General features: G+C 39.7%; 1 pseudogene; it reads right to left on the bottom strand.

Moving 5' to 3' along the window:
* The window catches only part of LOC149263439 (putative pentatricopeptide repeat-containing protein At3g13770, mitochondrial), a 36475-nt pseudogene that overhangs the window by 3134 nt on the left and 11595 nt on the right, over positions 1-21746 (bottom strand).

The raw sequence follows: 21746 nt of genomic DNA, 5'->3' as shown, positions 1-21746 counted from the left end.
AATTTCCGATAGGCTCCAGTAAGGCGTTCCTTTTGCAAATGCAACCAGACTTTTTCGCCCACCTGAAACTTGTGTGGCACCCGATGTTGATCATGTCGCTGCTTGTACTTGGCATTTGATTTCTCAAGAATGTCATGGACCTGCTGGCGAATATGTTGGATGCGCTCAATGAAGCTGGTGGCCTTATCTGTTTCGGACTGGACATGAGCTGAATTCATGTGAGTAGCTGCAAGTGGCATGGCCACATCAATGGGGCATAGTGGCTGGAATCCCAAACCCACCTGAAAAGGGCTATGGCCAGTGGAGCTGTGAAGAGCTCGATTGTAGCTGTGCTGAACGTAGGGGAGGCTCTCGTCCCATGTGCGTGGATGCTTTGAGTTATACATGCGCAGAATGTGCACAATCATCCTATTGACAACCTCTGTCTGGCCATCAGTTTGAGGATGGAAGGCTGTGGACTTCATGAGTTTGGTGTCCAGCATTGACCAGAGACTGGACCCAAAGGTGCTGAGAAACCGGCTGTCCCGATCTGAGATGATAGACTGTGGGATCCCAAAGTGCACCCACACTCTTTCAAAGAAGAGTTTAGCAGTGGCTTCTGCTGTGATATTCTTCTTGCAGGCCATCATAATGGCCATCTTTGAGAACCTGTCGACGACCACAAAAACACAGTCATTTCCATGCTTAGTGGAAGGAAGGCCTGACATGTAATCCATGGAGATGGATTCCCAAGGTCGACTAGGGGTAGGCAACGGGGTATAGAGGCCTTGCTTCTTAATGGTCGGTTTGGCAATGGCACAGGCAGTACATGATCGGATGTACTTCCCAACATCCTGTCGAAGATTCGGCCAATAGAAATAGTTTTGCAGTACTGCCACTGTTTTCTCGACCCCGAAATGCCCAGCAGCCCGACTGTAGTGTGCTTCCCAAATCATCTTGGCACGCTCGCTTGAAGGAACACAAAGGTGACCGAGGTGGCATAATAGGGCATCCTGGAGGTGAAAATCTGCAACCTGCCGACCCTCCAAGAGTGTCTGGTATGTGTGGCCGAATTCTGGGTCGCTTTTGTAGAGAAGTGGCCAATCAGAAGTCTCGTGCCCGCAAGAGTTGAGCACGGTGGTTAGCGCCATGATCGGTGGTCGACTGAGGCAATCTGCAACATTATTGGTGCTGCCCTTTTTATACTTGATATTCAAGTGAAACTGTTGCAGGTATGTAGACCACTTCTGATGGCGATCATTCTGCAATTTCCCTTGGGTCTGTATGAACTGCAGAGGTCGGTGGTCTGTGTGGATGACCGTTTCCTTCCCCAAAATGTAATGCTTCCATTGTCGGCAGGCCTGTACAATGGAATACATCTCTTTATCATAAGTGGGGTACTTCCGGACTGTGTCTGAAAGTGTTTCACTGTGATATGCCACTGGATGTCCATGTTGAGTAAGGACTGCCCCAATAGCATAGTCAGAGGCATCTGTCTCGACCTCAAATGGTTGTTGTAAATCTGGTAACGCGAGCACTGGTGCCGTGCAGAGGCGATCCTTCAACTCCCTGAATGCCTTCTGTTGAGATTCAGACCAAAAGAATTTTGCTTTCGCCCCGCCCTTGGTGACTTGACTCAAGGGCCAAGAAATATGAGAAAATCCCAACACAAACCTGCGGTAGAAGTTGGCAAGACCTAGAAAGCTGCGGAGCTCTGTTAGAGTGGTTGGAGAGGGCCAATCCCGAATGACTTGGACCTTGGCTGGATCGACATGCACCCCCTGTTCATCAATGATGTATCCCAGATACTGAACCTCGGTCATGCCAAAAGTGCATTTCTCCAAATTGGCACATAGCTTGTGTTGCCGCAGTGTTTGGAGAACCTGTCGGATGTGGTGGAGGTGCTCTTCCCAACTCTGGCTGAAGATCAGAATGTCATCCAAGTATACTACTACAAAGGAGTTGGTGAATGGCCGCAAGATGTCATCCATTAGCCTCATAAAGGTTGCAGGAGCATTCGTCAATCCGAAAGGCATGACCAACCATTCGAAGAGGCCCTCCTTGGATTTGAAGGAAGTCTTCCACACATCTGAGGGTTCAATTGGTACCTGGTGATATCCTGACTTCAGATCGATCTTGCTGAAATATTTCGCCCCCTTTAGTTGGTCTAGGAGGTCATCAATCCGCGGGATCGGGTACCTATTACGAACAGTGATCTTGTTCAGCGCCCGATAGTCAATACAGAGTCTCCACGTCCCATCCTTCTTCTGTACCAACACTATCGGGCTCCCACAGGGCGAAGAACTCGGACGGATGTGACCTTTCTGCAGGAGCTCCTGAATCTGCCTCTTGATTTCATTGTTCTCCAGAACGGAGCGCCGATAAATTGGTCCATTGGGTAGCGGCGCACCTGGGGTCAGATCGATGGAGTGCTTGACTTGACAGTGCAGAGGAACCCCTGCCAGGGAGGTGAAGATGTCTTCGTACTCCTCCACAATCTTGTCCATCTGTAGCTGCCGTGCAGAGGGACCCCGTTTGGAGGCCGCGGCCACTGTCTTCTTCTTCCCTTGAGGGCGTATCATCAGGAAAACAAATTTCCTGGTTTTGGAAATGATCTTACTGCATTGTTTTGCAGTAATCAAAGAGATGGCGGCAGGTGGTGCTACCTCTGGTATCCTGAACAACTTATTTCCCAATGTAATAATAACAGCACGGGGCCTTGATTCATACACAGCATGTCGCTTCCACAAGTATGGTTGTCCTAGTAATACATCACAAACTTCAAGGGGAGCAATGTCACACAATACCTCATCCGTGAAGGGCTTGATGTTGTATGGAAGGCGACACTGCTGGCTCACGCGAAGATCTCGCCCTTGGTGAAGCCACCTAATGGTGTATGGTTGTGGATGTGCTGTGGTCGGTAAGCCCAACCGCTTCACGACCTCTGCCGAAATGAGGTTCTTTTGACTCCCGCTATCAACAATGAACTGTATCGGGGAGCCCTTTACCCACATCTGGGAGTGGAAGAGACGCTCCTCCTCCTCTGGATCTTCAGGTTCATTTTTTGGATCTTTGCGGTAGCAACAGTGGCGCTAGGATCCGCATCAATGATATGCTTCCCTTTTTCATACCCCTTATCGGGTTCTGACTCAGAGTCGGAACATGCATCTGATTCTGAAACCTTTAGCTCAGCCACCAGTGACTGCTTGGCCCGACACTCACTTGTGTTGTGAGTGGAGCTCTTATGGAACTCGCACCATTTTCCAGTGTCCTTTCTCGGCTTCGCGGCGTTGCTCTTTGCTTGCAGCTTCGGCTGGTTGTCTTGGGCTGTCCCGCCTTGGCTTTGTCCTTTGTTCTGTGGTTTAGGGGCACCTTTCCCCTGCTTTGGATTCGCAGATCCAAAGTCTCGCTTCTTTTGTTTAAACTTCTGCTCGACCTTGACGGCATACCGGTATGCTGCGCCGAGCGAGGGGATGTTTAGGAACTGTATTTCTTCCTGGATGTACTTGTGCAGGCAGCCACGGTATTTGAGTATCAAATGTTGCTCTGAATCCTTGATACCCAACTTTGTGCGAAGGGTATGGAAAAGATTGGTGAACTCCGGCACGTCTTGGTCCCTTCCCTGCCGCAGCGTGGTCCACTTTATGTATTCATCCTCATAGCTTCCGACAGGGTAGTACTGCTCCTTGATGGCATCCCGGAATGAATCCCAGGTGGGTGCGGCTGAAAATAGTGAGCCAATACTTTCATCCTTCTGCTCACAGTAGGTTTCCCACCAGTCCTTGACGTGGGGGGCTGCTTTGAGAAGAGCAAAAACAATCTTTTCCCGACTCGAAAATTCATGAACAGAAAAATAACCCTCTAGCAGATTTAACCATTTATCTACGGCATCGGCGTCTATCTGACCCTCGAATATGGGGATTTCAAAATTAACTTGTACCTTAAAGGGTGTGGCATTTCCAGAGGAGCTGCTGGAAGCCGATGCGCTGCTTCTGGGTAGCCGCTAAAGGATCTGCGCAAAGCTGTCCATCATCGCGTTCCGTTGTCGCTCGAGCGCTTCTTCGAGCAAGATTTTGATGGGATCTCCTGCCCCCTCGTCTTTCTTCTCGTCCGCCATGGGAGGCCGTCGGGATTTGCGAGGCTGGTCTTGCAAAGGTTCAACCAGTTCAAGCCCTAACTCCTTATATCCCGACCTTGTTAGGGACATGCAAAGAAAAACAGAGAAAAAGCAGACCGCTCTAATACCACTGATCCGGATTTAAACAGGAACGCAACAAATTACAGAGATAACCATATACACAAAGATGCAGCGGAAATAATACTTCATTTCATTAATGGAAAATACTGAAATATGCTTACAAACAGAACTGGAAATAAACTAGCTAGGGCGATGGTAGCTTATCTCTGAGAAGAGATGTGATGGCTACATGCCTCTGAACTGTGTTACAATGAGGCTCGAAGGCCTATTTATTGTTGAGAAACAATGGAAAAACCCTTAACATTCCAAAACCTAACCCTAGGAGATGAAACGCCAAACTGTGGGCCCCGTTTGGGGGTAAGTTGGTACATCAACTTCTTGGGGTCGTAACTTTGGCATATGATCTCCGTTTGACGCGTACAATAGCTCATTAGAAAGATCTATCCGAGCACTATCATTGTTGGAACATGCAACACCAGTCCATTCCATGGACTCGTGTTGCCCCCGGATTCCCCAAAAAACGTCGTTTAGGGCCTCAAAACGGCTCCGGAAGTTCAGGACCCGAAAAACTGCTAAAAATAGTAAGTTGTGCTACAATTAAGGAAACTGAAAATGCTGAGAAAGACAATGGTGGGGGTCCAGGTGGACTTGGCAGGTGGCCACCAATATCCACCTGGATCAATGCCACAATCATTGCGTTCCAAGAAACTATGCTACGTTCATGCATTTTTTCAAACAGAGACTGTGCATTTTCCACATACCCACATTTTGCATAACCTGTAAGAACCGTAGTCCATGAACAGGCATCTCGTTTAGGTATTGTGTCAAATGCTTGGCATGCATCCTTAATTCTCCCACACTTCACATACATGTCAATCATACAATTCCACAAATAGATGCTTGGCTCAAAGTCGGTTTTAACCATATGGCCATGAATCGTCTTGCCCTCTGCTAGGGCTCTGCTATTTCCGCACTCCAGCAAGCGACGAATATAAATATTAGGATCCACCTGAACAAACCTGCAATATGTAGAATTCAGAACACCTATATCATGGCTACTTCCTTGTTCTTCTTTGGGATAATCTTTGAGAGCATAACCAAACTCTCTTTGCTTATTTACCCAGTACCTACACTCTAGATGAAACACCATTATATTCAAAATGCTTCTCTGACTATGATGATGGTGTTTGAGCTATTTTAAACAGGTGAAATTTATAGCACACAATGCCATTCATCTAATTCATAGCACTCAGTGCCATTCATCTTATCAGAATTTCACCTATTTAAAACAGCTCGGACACCATCATCATACTCAGAGAAGCATTTTGAATACATTGGTGTTTCATCTAGAGTGTAGGTACTTGGTACAAGTAAAGTTAGCTTCATGTTCTCACCCATAATGATTGCCTGGTTCGTGACCAACATCATGATAGGACAGTATAATATTGTGAAATATTATCCTGGAGCATTCAAGGCATTCAACCCATATTATATATACTATTACTTTCATGAATATCACTAATAAGGATGGGTGATGCTTGGAGGTGTAGTCTTATGTATAACAGGTATTGATTATTCGCATGATGATATGTGTCTCATTTTATCATATAGTATACTTGGAACTATTTTCTAAATTGATAAATCCATACCAATGATTTTCTCAAAGAAAATTCAGAACTTTATCCCAATTATTTATGTTAAAGCTATACAAATAGAAACACTAACATCAGTGCTTTGTTCTGACTGGATCCAGGTGTCGATGCCATGTTTGCAGACTTGGGCCATTTCAACAGGAAATCAATCCAGGTCCAAGCTATATGTCTGACAAGGACATAATTATTAGTATTTCATCATACCTACATGCTTCATCCTCCTTAAGTTTTAGTACCATAATGAGAAATTCGGGTTGTTTGTTGCAGCTTGCTTTCTGTGTGTTGGTTTACCCATCTCTGCTTATCACATATACGAGACAAACGACTTATTTGATAAACAACACAGGGGACATAGGCTCTACATTTTACAAAGCAATACCACAGCCTATGTATTAGTCAATGTTCATTGTTGCCATTTTAGCAGCCATTGTAGCCAGTCAAGCATTGATTACAACAACATTCTCAATCATAAAACAGTCAATGGCTCTTAGCTGCTTCCCCCGAGCTTATTTTCCACCATAGGGATGAAAAATGTTGCCTTATTTCATATCATAATGTACTGATATTCAATATATAATGAAAATTCTAAGCATTTACCATGTTTTAAATATGCATTCATTTTTAAATTTATGGTAGATTATCTATGCTTTTATTTAGCGAACATGTTGCTCATCAATCTAGGGCGGAGACTAATGAGCATGCATGACCTTTGAGTCTATATAGACCATACGTATGAATCATGATTTGAAATCTTGGCATGGTAGAAGAAGATTACCAAAGTTCTGTGATTTTTAGGTTATCATTAGATAGGTAAAAGATGGACAAGATGTTACAATGTGTTTTTAAATTATGTTTTGGAAGAGGTAAAAGTTTTGAGAGCATTTTCAATTTACTTCAGTTTTGATAGTGGATATGTGAGCTGAGCTATATGGAGATAATTAGAGCTATTTAATCCTGCTCATTGTTTGGTGAATTTGAGATTCAAAGTTTGTTTACCAAATGTTTTATAGAAAATTGACAACATTGGCTAGCTTGCTACTTGAATCTGCATCAGCTCTTGAAACGTCAGCACTTATGGATTACCAGCAGAGAATAATAGCATATATATGGTTAGATATTTTATTTTTCTTACTTATATTGTTACTGGTCTTGATGGTGTTGTTTTGGTTGTGGCGAATTTTAAGAAGAATTGATCACGCTCCTTTGGAAGTGCCAACCCTTGAGGCTCAATTGTTATGTAAAATATAGGAAGATAGAAACCTTTGCATTGTTGCATTGATAATATGTTGTTTTTATTGACTTTTGGGACTTGGAAAAACATGTTTCCTTCACTAGTGAGAATATTAGAAGGATAATCTATGTTAAATAGTGCATGGGACATCGTTTACACAAAATATTTTGCTTATACTACCCTTCACTATGTTTTTTGCTATCTCTGAAGGCGTTTATCTATCATTTGTATTGAATAAGGTACCACAGGGAGGTTGGTGTCCCTTCCTAATTGCAACAATTTCTCTGACCATAATGTTCTCTTGGAACTATGGAAGGCAGAAAAGTATAAATTTTTAGCACAGAAAAAACTCGGCATAGAAGGTTTGAATGGATTGCTTGCCAGGGTGAATTCACGTGTACCGGGAATTTGTTTCTTCTACAGTGACCTTATTTCCATCTTACCACTGATTATTGAGAATTATGTAAAGAATGTGGGGTCTCTGCATGAAGTTCTTGTCATTGTCACCATAAGAAGGGTTCCAGTCAAGACAGTGCTTTTGTCAGAGAGATTTATGGTTGGAAAACTAGAGCGAAAGGGTGTATATAAATGCATAGCCTAATATGAGTACAGTCTATGTGTTACAGGCCCAAGCCACAAAACAACACTTTTCCCATGTTGGGTCCCTTCAAATTCTGAATCTAAGAAGCCCCATAGGAGCAACAAAATGAAAATGATACCTACAAAATCACTCTTCTTGCCTAAGCCACCAATCCTAGCAAGGCTTAAGGAGGACCAACGATAATTATAACGATCCCATGCTTCCACTATACTCTCTATTGCTTTATGATCCAATATGTTTCTCATCTTATCTTTCCATTTTGTTTTGAATGTGGAGTCTTTACAGCCTGCAATATAGTATGCTCTAAGCCCTTGTAGCAATATTCAAAATGTGGCTACAGTTGCTTTACAATATCTGTAGATGAGGGTATGCCCCCTTTGTCTGCTATGGCGGAGAGCTGGGCTCTTGCTATGAGTACCTCATAAAACTCACCTTCATATGTTAGTTGCAGTGTCTTATTTGGGGACAAGAACACAAGTCCTTGAGTTGCGGCCATGGTTTTAGTACCAATCCTCTTTTGACTTCTTCCTTGCTCGGTAGCAATTTATAGAAAACTCTGTACCTCAACAACCAGTATGCTCGAAACTTGTTCATATCAAACACTAATATATCCAGGGTTTTCAAATGGGCATCTCTAAAATTTTGGAAAATAAATTTAATCATTTCGCAAGTTTTGGCCTACTACTCATAAACATCAATCCGAAAAAGGGGTATGTGTTGTAGTATTTGTAAATGAGTAAACATTTAAATTTAGTTTTATATGAAAAAAATATTTAGTATGCATAATGAAACAAAATTAAAATAATAATAATAAAACAGTTTAATTGACATCTCATATGAACTTAGTAGTGAAAAATGTCATTTTAATAGAGTTCTGGCAAGTTAAGGAATTTGTGCATCCCTATATCTATGAAAATTTCACCGAGAGTTGAATTGGGATATTAAAAACACATTCGAGGTTTTATCCAAAAGAAAGTTCATGACATCTCATGTGAAGTTAGTAGTGAAAAATGTCATTTTAATAGAGTTCTGGCAAGTTAAGGAATTTGTGCATCCCTATATTTACGAAAAGTTCACCAGAGAGTTTGATTTCAGCAAGGAGTTTGATGGCTTTCACTTGTATTTTTCGAAACACCTAGTTGATAGAACCATGTAGTAGGAAAATGACATTTAATTTTTACTCTCACGATGGTTTGTGACAACTAGCAACCTTGTGTGCCCTCTTTAAAAGTGACAATTCATTCTTAAATATGTAACATATGGAAAAACAAAATCTCCAAATACAAAAAAAAAAAACTTAAAATAATGTACAAAAATATGTTCACATAAACAACAACTACTACATGAATAATGGATAACCTCTATATGACATTCACTATAACTCATTATCATCCACCCTTTCTTTCAAGAATGTCCATTCACATGTTGCTATTATTCCACACACTACTATTACTTATCCATATTCAAAACACACATAACTAATAGTTTCAAGTGTAACTCAATATCATCCACCCTTGCGTTCAACAATGTCCATTCACATGTCACTATTCTTCTACGCACTATTATTTATAAAATATCTATATTCAACATACACAACTACAATGTCCATTCACATGTCACTATTCTTCTACACACTATTATTTATAAAATATCTATATTCAGCATACACATAACTAACAATTTCAATTGCAACTATTTATCATCGACCCTTGCTTTCAACAATGGCCATTCACATCTCCATATTCTTCCACACTCTATGCCTTACGGCGTTTCTTTTGCAACATCAGGTGCAAATGCTAGTTATTTATGTCATCCATTCCTATCATGGAATAACATGTCATCATTTGTCATACAATATTTGTAACAGTGGCAATGACCAACGCCTCAACATTAGTTTAAAGGTGAAGAACCTTGATTTTTCGTGTCCTTCGACAAATTTAATTTATCATCCCATTGTGCCACTTTCATGAATTATTACAAATACAATTAACATCTCGCACGACAAATTAACATTAATTGTATTTAAGAATTTAGTATTTATTTCTGTTAGTTACTTGGATTCTTCTCAATTGTTAATAGAATCCATATATGGAGTTCCTTGGTAGCTGTCATCCATTATTATTATTAGCATCCATTAATTGATGAATTTAGATTCAAATGTTATTTATTATGATCCATTATTACTTGGAATTAAAAGTTGGTCCATCTTGACAACATCAATAGTAGATTGATGCACTAATAATGCAAATCCACATACATAGTGATAATTGTAATTAGTAGGGTTGAATTCCATGGATGCGAAAGAAATGTGTTTCTTGCTTCGCGCACACATTTTATCCCCACACATGACCCACAAGATGGTGATTTCCGAGTGATTGAATATTTCTATGGTGAGAATCTTGAGAATGAGTATTCAGAATATTAACCACAGTAGTCATTTTTAATTTCAACGTTTCAAGTCTACAACAAGACTCATAGTGAGGACAAATCCATATAGAAGAGTAAGTAATAAATAGTGAAAGGAAGAATGAGAAAAAAGAAATGGATGACCAGATAACCCTAATTCATAATTTAGAAGAATAAAAAAAAAAAGTTATGGAAATGTTAAGGGAAATAAATTAAGAATGGAAATTATAAATGATAATAATAATTATTAATAAATCTATATTTAGGATAATGGTGAATTAATAAGGTTAATAATCATATTATAATTATAAGAATTAATTATCATCATTATTGGTAATAAGTACTACTAATAATGAAGTAGAATTAATAGTATAATAATTATATTATTAACTAGATTAATAGACATTATACTTAAATTAAGCTTATATTAATAATAATTATTAAAAATTATTAGAATGGTATATAAGAATTAATATGATGAAATAAAATAAGAATGGTACATACAAAAATTTAAATTAATGATTTATTTTAAGGGGAATAAATGAGGAGGAAGAGATTAATTATAGCTAATGAACGATAATATTATTATTAAGGATTGGAGTTAGAAGAAATTATTAAACAAATATTAACTTAGTGTTATAATAATATGTTAGTGTATTATTATTGAAGTGATGAATAGCTTTTATTAGTTAGGAAAATTTAAGGGAGAAATGGAAGGGTTATGGGAAGGGAGGGAAGGGATAGAATTAAGAGGGTAAGATGAATATGAGGGAGATCAATATGATATGGAAATTTATATACGAGATTAGTTTTGGTTGGCAGATCTAGTATTTTGAGTAAGTGCAAGAATCCAATTTTTTCTTACTTCCAAACCCCCATCTCTATTAAGATTTTGAGGGTGCTTTATAATTTCAAGAGCTTCTCAAATTTTCCATTTATTCTGATGCTTCTCTTTAGCGGTTATTTTCAAGTCTTCAAGGCATATGTGGTGACATGTCTTAGATGAGTGTTCTGCAAGTGCACAAGACCTAGTTTTTTTATTCTTGATGTCAGAACCATGCTATTTGAGCCTTATTTTAAAGGACCTGCATGTCTCTCCAATGTAACCATTCCCCCATGAACACATGACTTTGTAATCACCTTTCTATTGGAGGTGATCTGGACAATCTTTAACAGATCTCATTGTATACCTTATGGTAGCCAAGGATTTGAAAGACATTTCGATACCATTATTTCTAAGAACCTTGTCAAGTTTATCAGCGACTCCTTAAATGAAAGGTAAATAGGCTTTATTGTTAGAACCTTGAGAGTTTGTTGCAGGGGGTCTTACTTGATTTTTAGTCCTAGCTCTTTTGATGGTCTTAATGATGTCTTTATTTTTATACTCAATTTTTAAAAAGACATTTCTTAAATACTAAATTTATTCTTCATCGTGATTGGCACCAAATATTCCTACAGCTCTAGTGAAGAGGGTTTTGAGCACCCCTATCTTTTGAGTTGGGAGATGGTGAGATTTTGCATGAAGGTAGTTATCAGTGTGTGCTTTCTTTCTGAACACCTTGTGTCTAAGTGATCCATCTTTATTTCTAAGTAGGATAATTTCAAGGAACGAAATGTTGTTGTTTTCTTCAACTTCCATAGTGAATTTGATGTCATTGGATAAACTATTAAGACGGTCTAGGAATTTCCTCAACTCCTTGTCTCCATGAGGTAAATTTACACTGGTGTCATCAACGAACCTGATCCATAATTTCGTTTTTAGTGGGAACGTTTCAAGCTCATTCTTTTAAAATTTCTCCATAAAGAGGTTAGCTACTATAGGGGAAAGTGGAGATCCCATAGCCACTCCTAATTTCTGCTCAAAGAGTTTGCCTTGGAAGGTGAAGAAATTAGAACGGAGAAATATTTGTGTAAGCTTCAAAGTCTGGGTGTCTATGACTTCTTTTACCACCTAGACAGCTTCATGTAAAGGAATATTCATGAAGAGTTGGACCACATCAAAACTAACAATGTTGTCCCCAGGATCTAATTTTTCCTTCTTTATCAGTTCTATATAATGGTTGGCATCTTTAATTTGAGAATTGGTCTTTCCAACCAAGGGGGTGAGTTTTCTAGCAAGATATTTTTCTAATACATATGTGGGTTCCCCAATATTGTTAACAATAGGCCTAAAGGGGTCACTTGCTTTATGAATTTTAGGGGCTCCATAAATCCCAAGGAATATGTCACTGTCAAGGGAGAGGCATTCCTTTATTCTTTCATCAAGGTTGGAATCTTTGATGGCCTTTTTAACCATCATAGAAATCTTGGAAATAGGGTTCTCCTTAAACTTCTTGTATTTTCCATTGTTGTACAAGTGGTCTCTAATTTTGTTAATGTATTCCTCTTTATCCATTACTATAGTTACTCCTCCTTTGTCTTCTTTTAAGATCACAATGTTATCATTATTTATCAAGATTCTCAGGGCCATTAATTATACATGGTTCAAGTTTTTTTTTCAGAGGTTTAGCTTTTCTTAAGATGACGACACAATCTTGTATCATTAGTTATTTATCCACCTCTCTTATATTTTGAATACTATCTTCAAGGCTACAAATAATTTCTTTAGTCGGTATGTGGTCGGGGGCAGTGGCAAAGTTAAGGCCTTTATTTAATACCTCAGCTTCCTCATTGTAACAACATCCTCCAACATCTACCCAAGTAACTGGCCAACTGAGGTAAACATGCGACGAGAAGTTACTATGATATGATTTGACCTCCTAAGTCACATTAAGGAATTGGAACCGATGGAAACACAATAAAAACCTTCAACATTGTATATAGGACTCCTAAGAACCATCCCAACCTTTCTACTAACCAGCCCCTGAATCCTACTAAGGTTTTAGACCTCTTGACCTCTGGACGCTCCCACGCTATGGGCATGCCAGCATCCAGGGACCTCTCGACGCTCACATAGATCTAAAATCCAATGTCCAAGGACTATTTTTCTCAGTTCTTTACCAGCGTCCTCAGGATTTAAGCCACATTTTCAAGCCCAAAACCGAGGTCACTGCCCAGAATTGAATGACACCTTCATAACAATAAGATAACATGGAAATAATAGTACTAATAAAATTACTTGAATAAGAGCTTGATTGGTACCCTACTAGCCATGACAGACATTTTGTCAAACATATCACAAATATGTAATCTACAAGTGTAAATAATAGATCTGATCATAGGGGTCTCATACTTATCTAAGCTTCACTATGAGGCATTATTTCCTTATCACTTTAGCTGCAGTTTCATCCATTAGGTCATAGATATATTGTTCATTCATATAAAAATAAAAAACATAATGGGAGCCATACATATCCATTGTCTTAAAATGTATACATAACCAACATAATAGCAACAAAATTACCAAGGAAATCACAACCATATAATCCACATGTAAACTAGTATAATACTCATAAAATTACAAGGTGAAAAAACCTCATATTGATGATGCAAAACCCAAACCTGGCATGCGACTTCCACATTCCACCCAACCATAGAATGGTTGAGCCAAATCACTCCTCATCCATTCACCCCCATCCCATATTCCAAGCATGAATGTGGGATCTCATATAACACATCAATAAAAAACCATCCAGAGCTTCCTGAGGCCATTCACCTCAACCTATCAAATAATGATTCTCCCTCACAGCCAGACATGAAAAAACCATCATCAGATTGGTCTCTATCTAAGACTTCCAGGGACCTAGAGAATTTATTCCAACCAATGCTCTAGGACTAGTAACTCAACCCACAACTTTTACCGGGCTCTAGAGCATTTTTCCAACCAAGGCTCCAAGACTAGTCACTCAACCCACCAAGGGCTCCAGAGTGTTTTTCCAACCAAAGCTACATGGCTAGTAACTCAACCCAAGTTATTACAGGGCTCCAATGTGATTTCCAGCCAAGGCTCCAGGAACTAGTAACTCAACCTAAGCTAAGGAAAAATGAGAACCAACCATAACAAAATAATGAAATAAACCCACAATCTCCATGGCTATCCAAGAACTGGAAAGACTAGGCAAATCCACTATCAATCTTAGCCATCCTTCACGCCAATGACAGATCACAACCAACAAACCACATGCATATGCCATGCATGCCAAAACTAGTGAGGTAAACATACATGCAACTCGGTACGTACAAGAAAACCTGGTTGTAGTTGTTGATCCTAATGTCCTATTACACTTTCTTTCTCTTCCTTTGCCTTCTTGCTCCAAAATCCAAGTATGCCACATTCTCCAAGAGTTATCCAAGAAACTCCAAGTGTTCAAGAGTATGAGAGAGAGAGAGAATAATGAGAGAGCTCCAAAATTGAACTGACAAAAGGTTACACTGACCAAACCTACCCACTGATCCTCATAAGCCTTTTCATGAATGAGGCTTCTATTTTCTTCATTTTCCATTATTTTCCTTCAATTTCCTCCTCACATGCAACCTGTGACCTTTCACCTCCCTTTTCTCCTAATTTCTATTATTTTCATAAATAAAATACCAATTAATGCCTATTTCCTTTCCAAAGCCTTTCCCATTGCCTTCGCTAATTTCCTTAGCCATAATAAACTGAATGAACACCCACTATGATGTTTTTCCCCACTATTCAGCTTGGAATACGTGTCCCATCAACTATGGTTTTATGTATGTATGTATATATATATATATATATATATATATATATATATATATATATTTACATGAGTTTTTAACAAGGGTTGTTACAGAACCCACCCCCTTGCGGGAACACCATTCTCGGTGTTCAATGACACCTATAAACCAACAAACTACTGGAAAAAAAACATACTTCCCATGGAGCTTTATAACACAGCTCATTGCAACATTTACAATGACCATATGCTAAAACATGACAAACATACCATTTACTGGAGCTTTATAACACAAGTCAGTATGGTATTTATAATAATAACCACATATACACACATACACATTTGCTTCAACCAGCAAATAACCATACTATCTATGGAGCTTTATAAATATAGCTCGATACAATATTTACAATGATATACACATATGCACGTTTTCTCATCCATCAAATAAAAGGATATGATGCCAACATTCACAACAAGGGAATCCTAAGGCTCACACCTCCACCCTCAAAGTAATACCAGGATTCACCTCATTTCCCAGGAAGTCTAGAATCCATTGCAATTCAAAGTTGTATCCAATGCTATAATCCTATGCCACTTGTCCTCTCAATGAATAGTTACTAGCTCATTGTTTCAGGGCACACTCCCAATGTGCATTTTATTCCATCTGGAAATGATAATGACCAAAAAAAATCCATCCTTGGCCTTCCCTTCTCTGCTACATAGTCCCTCGGGCAATCTGGTCATCCCCTTCAGTGCAGTCACACACCTTCCAAGTTCCGCTAGCACCCCCATCTCTAGCAATCCATCCCTTGGCAAGGTTTCCTCGCATTAGAAGATACAAAAACCAAGGCATATCCCTGCCTTAAAACCATCATACCAGTTATAGCATGCTCATGGAAATCAATGTACACTATTGAGTAACAGTGTCCCATAATGGCCTTGCTCCTGAATGCTTTACCAGCATGTTGTTGCATTTTCCAATTTCTTTCACTACTACTGCTAATTTTTGCAGTTAGTTTCAACCACCCCATCGGGCATTTCCATGCTTCCTGTACCAAGCACATAACTTCCATTAGATTTAAAATAAATTCAAATCATACCTCATTGGCGGCCCATCAACAAAGTACACTTGCAATTCTATTCGCTTCCTATCACAACAAGTCAAAATAGCATCTTTGACCAAATTATCATGAATAAACATATCAAACACGGCTAGATCAAAACACAACCATCATAGATCAACATCATAAATCACATGTAACCATCATAAACCAAAATCATAGATCACATGTAATCATCATAGACCATAATCATTAATCACATGCATAATAAAACTAAAATAAAATATTGATACTTATCCTTTAATCAATCCTTACTTATACCTTTGTTCTTATTCCATATGCACACCGTATCTATTGCCACACCCGACAAACACCCAATGCCTCCTCCTCAACCATGTGCATATACACATTGTGTGCATCACACACATATAACCAGAAATGACATACAACACCATGCAATACATGCAGCTACACTTGACACACGACACATAAACCTACACCCAACGTACAACACAACAAAATACATGCACTTACACCCGGTGTACATCACCACACAATACATACACCTACACCCAGCGCACAACACAACACAATACATATATACCTAATGTATAACCCCACACAATACATATACATACACAGAGTACAACATAACAAATACACATGTCATGATGCAATGACTAAAAAATGCACATACATAGTATCGCATGCTCGCAACACAACATGTATGACATGCACACAATACCACACTAACACTAGTACCATATATACAACATGTACATAGTACCACCTATATAGTGCACCACTTGCACAACATATGCACAACATCACATGTACACGTGACCACCTGCACAATGTGTACACAACGCCACAAGTACACTACACCACCTATACAATTTGTACACAATACCACATGTACATAGTACCACATGCATGAAATGTACAAGACACCACGTGTACACAATGCCACATTCACGATATGTACACAACACCACATGCACACAGCGCCGCATGTAAAAAATGCATACAACACCACATGCTCATAGCACCACTTGTAAAATCATGCACACAACACCATATGTACAACATGAACACAACACCATATGTACATAGCACTGCATATACAACATGTACATATCACCGTATGTACACATCACTACATATCCAACATGCACACAACACTACATATCCATCATGCGCATAGTACAATATGTACACAACATCGCATATCCAACATTTACATAGCACCATCTATACCCAACACTACATATGCAACATTAACACAACATTATCTATACCATCTGGTACATAACCTTGCATAAACAACATGTACACACACTATATGTACACATCATTGCATGTGCACAACATCACAGATGCAACATGTACAACATATGCACAACAGTAGTACCACACATCCAAAACCACATTGTCTTTTCCATGCAACCTTGCTTCCAGTGTCTTATCCATGCTTGCCCCAACATACTAGAGACCACATTGTTTTCATTTCGTTGATGTATCTCTCAACATTATCCTGTTAATCACATAAACATAGACATAGTATAATCATATAATATCAATTCATATCCACATTAGACTGACCTCAGAGATCTATTAGGCTACTCTCCCACTTGATTCCTCACAAAATAGGAACCTCTTCATTGCATTCACATGTGTAAGCAATCATTCTTCCACAAGAATGATCCCCGATGACCTTGTCAAACAATGACATAGATACATGGATACATACATACGTATATAAACATTAGCATTAAGTAATCATGATCATGTTAAACAATGGCATACATACATATAAACATTAACATAAAAAAAAAAATCACGATCCATGATGACCATGTCAGACATGACATACAGGCATACATACATGTATACATATATAGACATCAGCATAATCATGATCACAACATAACTACCAAATATCATAAGATCAAGGTTGAGAGAACTCCCTTTATCTAATCACACCATGCACAACATTGAGAACAATTTTTCCCAACATAGCCAAGGCATATGACACCTCAAATCCATTCACCCTACCTTTATTGATTACCTTTCCCATGATTTTCCTTCCACCGTCCATTATCCCAATGGACCAAACCAATCCAACTGATTGCCATATTCTTACTTTCAATTACCCTTACACATGTACCGATCTTCATCTAGGTCTTACATTACCTACTAGGTTTCATTCATCTCTCCTTGAACTCCATTAACTTTCCTATTTCCCAACCAGTTCCCAAGACTCTCAAAACAATAAAGGAAAGACCGACAAGAAAACAATAATAAAACCATGGAAAACCAACAACAATACGACACGAAAAACAAAGTGGCATGATCATGCACTAGACATAACAAAACTGCAAATCAAGCACAAGCAAATCAAAAAGGACCAAAAGAACAAGACTAACAATAGGCACCATGACTCAATCCCCATGGTTCCGAGTGCTTCCAAAGGAAATAACAACCTAAGGCTTCTTCAAGATTTCATGGCAGTCTCTTTTCCATGCAATCCCCTGTATCATATTGCCATCAACACATAATTGTCAATGCATAAATAAACATAACAACATACTAGTTACCTTACCTTTTTGTTTCAAGCATGTTGCCTTGCAACTGAACACATCCATGCTGTTACGCAGTAATTTGTCACTGTCTCCCTGTCAGTCTCCCTACTGTCTCATGAAATCAAATGCACCATGCTCATGCTCTCTAAACTGGCCAAATGACCCACTTTGCCAAAGTTTATTGCATCAACGCGTCTGTTATTAAAATAATCGCGCTGACAGGTGGCTGATAGTGAAACTGATGCGCTGCCAGCGCGGAAGCACACGAGTTTCCCGCGCTGGTCGAATTTTACGTGCCAGCGCATCCTATGAAAGTATTAAGCCACGCTGACACAGCCTTCTCTGTTACTGTGATGCGATGTCAGCGCGTCAGTTCAGTGTTACACCCGCGCTGATCCAGTTTGGGCGAATTTGTTCCAACAGCCAGCCTTCCAGATGGTTCCAGATTTGTTTGTTGGCCTTGTGAGTATCGCCCTCCCTTCTATGGCATGTCTGTTCGTAATTTGGAACCACCTTCCTTGAAGATAATCTTGTCCACCCACCATTCATGGAGACTCCTTCTCCTATTTAAACCTCCACCATTACCATGAGCAGCTAGTTTTGGATAGTGTGGAATTCATAGTGCTTGGATTGCTGCTGCTAGTAGGTAGTTGGTGTGACAAGTGTGGTTTTGCTAGAGGAAGCTTAAGGAAGGTTGTGAGTGTTTCTTGTGTGAGAGAGAGCTTTTGTGTTGGGAGAATCTACCTCCAAAGGTGAATGCTTAAGAGACTTGCTGGCTGGACCCTCTAGAGAAGGACTCAGCGTCAGAACTTTGGTTGTACCTTTCTCTGTCATTGATTTAATAATAGATGACTACTGTTATGGTTCCATTCTCATTTGTCTTTATAATGGTTAATGTGAATTACATCTTTTCTTACTGATGTATAATTGCTTTTATTAGATTTCATGCTTGTGTTTGTCTTTCTCTTCGTGTGTGCAGGTATCTATTCACGGAGATCGTGGAGGATTGTGACCGGCCGGAGCGAAGGAGCGAGAGCGGCATCTCTTCATCAAACAATAGTGTTGGAATCCAAGTAGGTGTTCTTTGCCTCTCTTGTAATTGCAATTAGGAACTTGCACAGTAGCATTGATTGATTGTTGCTAGACCCATTCTGGGCTAGTAGGGATCGCCTCTATCCGTAGAGGGGATTTACCTCTCCAACAATTTGGCGACTCCGCAGGGGAGCTGGCCTTTGTCTCTTGTGTCCATATTTGTGTTTGAGTTTGATTGTTCTCTCTTTTCGAAATTGGGGATTAGTTCTCTGCTTTTTGGACTTCCTGGTTCAGTCTGGGAGGTGTATAAATTGTTTAAAGAATTCTGGCCTTGGTTTGGGAGTTTTTGGCTTGATTCTTCCTTTTTTTTAGCCTCAGCGCGGTTTATATCAAAACAGTTGCGCTGACAGCGCATAGCTGTTTCTTTAAACCTGTTGTCATCGCGCTTGTACGTAAAACAGTCGCGGCGGTTCTGAAATCGAACCAGCGCGCTTAAGTCATGTCCTTCCGCGCTGACGGTGCCAAGTTGCTACGCGTGACCTCTTGTCAGCGCATTGTTGCTGAGCGCTACCCGCGTTGATCCTGTAAAATTGAATTTGTTTCAATTTTTCTCCCTGAGCCTGTTGGTTTCACTATCTCCATCTTTTTCTACTTGGTTTATGACTTGATATTTATTGTTTGAACTGCTACACACTTGCTTGCGAAGTCTTGTCGGACGAATTTCGTTCTTGTGTCCCGTGACCTAGTGCCATCATCCCGTTTTCACTAGATTGACCTTGTTTTATTCACTTGTTCACAGAGTTCATTGCTACTTGCCTTTGCTATTGCGGAAACCTTCCTTTTTTTGCTTTCTTTGCTTGTTTGCTTGAGGTGATTGTTGTTGAACCGATCCTCGGATTGTTTCACTACCCAGACACAGATCACGGTTGCTAGGGTTCAATCAGCTCTTTTCACGCTTGTTGTGTTTGTCATTGAGTGATTTTGATTCTTTTTGCTCAGTGTTGCTGTCTCTCAAATTCATTTTAAAGTGCACGGTGCCATTGAAAAAGAGATCAAACTAATGTCTTTTGCATTCAATAGTTAATGAAAAGAAGAGCATTTCATTGATTTGTGTTCTCAAAAGAAAAATTTCATTTCTTTGTCATTAGCTGCATTAGATTGTTTGATTGTTTGAGTTCATTTTGGTTTGATTGAAAACTCTTAACTCTCTCGTAATTAGAATTCATCGAACGAAATGGTATTCTTTGGCATGTAGTTTGCATTTAGGAAATTGTGAGAGATCATACGATAAGGCCTGAAACCGAAACTTAATTCAAGATCAACCGTAAAATAAACTGAATAAACCTAAAAACGCATTGGAACTTAACGTAAACATCTAGAGGTCTAGGTTAGAGACGTGTTCCGGCGTCTTTAAACATAGTCACTGTTGTTTCACATTACGGTTGGGTGATTCCTCCTTCTGTGACTCGATAGTGGTCTAACACGGACTGTGCTCCCACGTACCGTCGCGTATATAGGTAGACCCCACTAGGCTTTTATCCTTGATCCATAGGAAGCTGAGTCTGCCGCCCTGCGAACCGTAACGCACCAAACACAGCATTCGGGAAGATTGACTGCAGTACGGAAAGTCTTTGGTTCTCATACGATTGCCAAGGTGTATAAGCAGTTTTACGGATTGCTTGGTAAACCCTTTGCCTAGAATCTCCAGAGCAGTCACTTTTGATCCTTTTCGGACTCCCTAAATGAAAATGTGCCAGTGAGCTTCTTGTCACTTCATGCTCATTAAACATTCGAAGGAGACTAGAGTCATCTTTTCGTCCTTTTCTCGACTCTTGAAACATGAAAAGGTCAAGTTCAGTTCCTGTGTCTTAAAAATTTATTCGGCCACGATAACATCACCTGGTTAGATTTTGTATGCGTGAGTTTGAGTAGGGTATTTGTCGTTAGTTTCCTTTAGGGTTTTGTGTGGGGTTTGTCATCCTGGCTGACCCGTCAACTCCCGGTCCAAGTGATCAAGGCTCTCCACCTTCTGTTGCTCTTGAGGTACCAGCTGTAAGCGATACTCTTCCAATTGTCCCGAGTATCCAGCCTATCAACGTACATGCCCCGGGCGACAAGGATTACAAAGAAGATTGTAACCCTATCTGGGAACCTGACGAGGACGATATTCCTGTTACCCCTCCCGGTATGTCGTCTCCGATGTCAACTTCCCAAATGGATGAGACATCTCCCAGCGCAGGTGAGACAACCGTGGTGTCAAATGTTGAATCTCCCATTCCAGCTACTTCTCCACTCCCTCCACGGTATCAGTCAATGAGGGATAAAATAGCTGCCAGAATGCCTTCTACGACTATATGGGAT

The sequence above is a fragment of the Pinus tabuliformis genome, chromosome 6 (genome assembly GCF_031772625.1).
Source record: "Pinus tabuliformis cultivar Carrire ecotype Pingquan chromosome 6, CPIR1, whole genome shotgun sequence".
Taxonomy (NCBI): Eukaryota; Viridiplantae; Streptophyta; class Pinopsida; order Pinales; family Pinaceae; genus Pinus; species Pinus tabuliformis.
This window is presented reverse-complemented; position numbering and strand designations above follow the sequence as displayed.